At 38.9% G+C, this 3,106-nt stretch overlaps 1 pseudogene; it reads right to left on the bottom strand.

The window, feature by feature from the left end:
* Nucleotides 1–977: 977 nt before the first annotated feature.
* Nucleotides 978–3,106, bottom strand: part of LOC120849244 — a 10,141-nt pseudogene continuing 8,012 nt past the window's right edge.

Raw genomic sequence — 3,106 nt, 5'->3', positions numbered from 1 at the left:
TCACAACAAGAAGAAGAAGAAGAAGAAGATATTCCTTCTTTCCTAGAACAGTAATTGACTTAAAAACCTGCCACTTAATGTCGTTAATGCAGCCACCTATTCTGACTTTTGCGGCGTTTTGTGTAAATGATCGCACCATGAAATATTTGTGTCTGTGTGTTTTCCACTCTTGCTACGACCTCGAAAGAGGTTAGCAGTATGAATAAACAAAAAGAAACGTTATATAATAATACTAGAATGGCTGGCTACTCAGATCTTTGGCAAGTGGACATACGTGGGAGGGATCTTGTTTTATATAGCACTCGCTATTATCTAATAATTTATCACTGCAATGAAAAGGAGCAGCGTGTAAAGATAGATGGATTGGGTATTCTACTCCTTGTCAACTATTTCTTCAAAATGTCTCGGGGTAAATGTCGTTAAGTTCGACATATACCAGCTTACCTTCGTTGTATAGATGTAAACGGTTGCTTTGGGGCATGTGTGAACTGAAAATCTATGTTCGGAGTTCATTTATTCAAAGCGTCAAACATGCGCACAATTGTTAGGAGTATCTTGCTTATTGAGAGTTTGATATATGAAATTACTGCATTCGCTGATTGACATTTAGGCAACAGATTTAAAACGCAGGGCGAGCGACAGTCTTAAAATTGTATAGCATGTGACAAGTCCACGGCATCTCTCAGATTTTTTAAATCAAACAACTGTCAGTCCTCGAAATAGATAATGGCAGTATATTAGACGATACTACAGTGAAGGAAGGAAAGATACCCGCTCTTTATTTACTTATTTTCAAAAATAATTTGTAATACTCAAAAAATAACCCCAGTGACACCTTAATCGTTAAATTGAAAGGCTACACATTTCTCAGGAAAGTGTTCGTCAAGGCGCAAACCATAATGGTGTCTGAACGATGCATTTTTTATTGTGCAGGCGTCATATCTACGGTGTGCTATGTAAAATCCAGCGAAAATAAATTAATACTCCTTATTTATGTCACCCATTTTATGTTGAGGTAATGTCGTGCAATATAACGCGGCGCTCTTTTGAATTCTGAAATGAGGGAGAGATACCTGCAATAATTTTTTTATTTATTTTTTCATAGCTAAACCACCGCTCCCGATATCTTTCTTGGGCACGACAACCGCGGCCAGTGCTTCGCCGTAAACCAGGTGGGGCAGACCAGCCACAGCCACCTCTGCGATTCCGTCGTGGTTGGCGAGCAGCAATTGTTCGAGTTCCGTCGGGTCCTGGTTGTCCAGGCACCTGATCATTTCCTTGATTCTTTCGACAAAGTAAATTCGCCCATCTATGTTGTGGTACGCCAGATCCCCTGAAAGAAGGCAGAGAAGAGCTAGCTCTAATTGTCCGTCTACGGAAACGGGAGAGTGTTAACACCACGCTGTAAATAAAACGACGTGAGACTCATTTTGATTTGGACTAGTGCCAAACCAAGACAGGAATTATATAACGATATACTCACCAGACCGGCACCAACCGTCACGCTCTCTGAATTGTGCAGTGTCCAGAGGACGCTTGTAGTAGCCTCTAAATGCCGCGGGTGTTCGAAAACAGAGCTCGCCAAATTCTTTGGTTGCAGTGCTTCACCACTGGTCGGATTCACAATCTGCACAAAGAATCGCCAATAAAACACTGTGTGAAAGAATTGTAGTGCCAGGGAATACGTTATTGAGATATCGTTCGAATGTTTGAATAATCCGCAGCATTATTTACTTGTTGAGAATCAAACATGCAGTCAGACTCTTTGGTTTCAGCCCACTTTGCCCTGCACTGTTCACCGCATACTACCCGGCAGGTTGTACGAACTAAACTGGAATATTCAAATACATTACGTTTTACGTTACATGTACTAAATCCGTTTTATAATCCACAAGTTGGTTCCTCGGGCAAATTTGATTTCATTGGGGGGGCTATTGTATCCGCTCCTTCACTAGAACCATGCAGCGAATTCCAGATGTTTGTCAGTGTTGCCTCGATGCAAATTTCGAGCAATTACAAACAAATTACTTAAAAATAATATATCTTAGAGGTGGTGAAGCTTCGTATGGATACTAAGTAGTCTATGAAGATTTCATCCAAAACGTACGCGTATTTAAACTCTAATTTGCGAGTCATGCACGCTTAATAATTTTCATGTAAAAATATTTCATTATGGTATCTTACATTAGAAAACAATCATAATTATCCCGCAAAATACGTACGCGACCAAAAAAAATATAAAAGGAAAGGACACTGGACTTAAATGTTTAGGCACGCTGCACACGAAGGCACATCTCTGAAAATCGTAGTAGGGTGTGTTCAGATAAGGACGGTCATAGTTGTGTCATGCGTATTTTTGTTTTCAATAAAAATTTTATATGAAGTAGCGAAACCTGTCCACACAACAGGACAGACCTTAGTTTTGCAAGATACTTCATAGTATTCGTGAGAAAAATCGCATTCGAGAGGAGGTTGAAAAAACGATTTCTCCAACTGCGCGATGATGCAAGGTTGAAGGCCGGAGGAATAAAGAATACAGCTTTCTACACCGTCAAAATGATTACGTTTAATTCAAGCATACTTTTCTGCCAGAATTAGCTGAAGGTAACTTATTTGAGCATATATTTCAAGCGAAATAAAATGTCAAACTTGGCTTCTGGAACAAATCTTACATAATGAGGCATTTTACGGCGAATTTTTAAGTCGCTTTAAATTGATGTTGTAAAGCTGAAACTTTTTGTGTCGAGTGTTTCATGCTTTGTGAACTTTTAACAAATTAATTCGTGTTATACTGTTGAAAGTGTTTTCTGTATTGCGCCCGGAAATTTCGTCAAAATCGAAAAAAATTTTGCGCTATTTGTGCGGCAATTAAAAAAAAAGATAATCCTTCTCGATTTTCTTTAAATTTTACCCGATGGGCCCTTGATGACCGGTAATTACAAATCTGCAAAGACATGCTGCATTATTTTGTTTTAAAAGAAAAAAAATAATGTGTGACCTGTGTGTAAATGTGTGTGTGTCTATCTTTCTCATATTGTTTAGCACGACATATCGCAAAATCGAAATACCTCAAGAAGTTGGTTGGTTGGTTGATTTGGTGTTTGTG

The sequence above is a fragment of the Ixodes scapularis genome, unplaced genomic scaffold (assembly GCF_016920785.2).
Source record: "Ixodes scapularis isolate PalLabHiFi unplaced genomic scaffold, ASM1692078v2 PGA_scaffold2__306_contigs__length_199485367, whole genome shotgun sequence".
Classification (NCBI taxonomy): Eukaryota; Metazoa; Arthropoda; class Arachnida; order Ixodida; family Ixodidae; genus Ixodes; species Ixodes scapularis.
The sequence above is the reverse complement of the archived record's forward strand: the minus strand, read 5'-3'. Positions and strand labels throughout refer to the sequence as shown.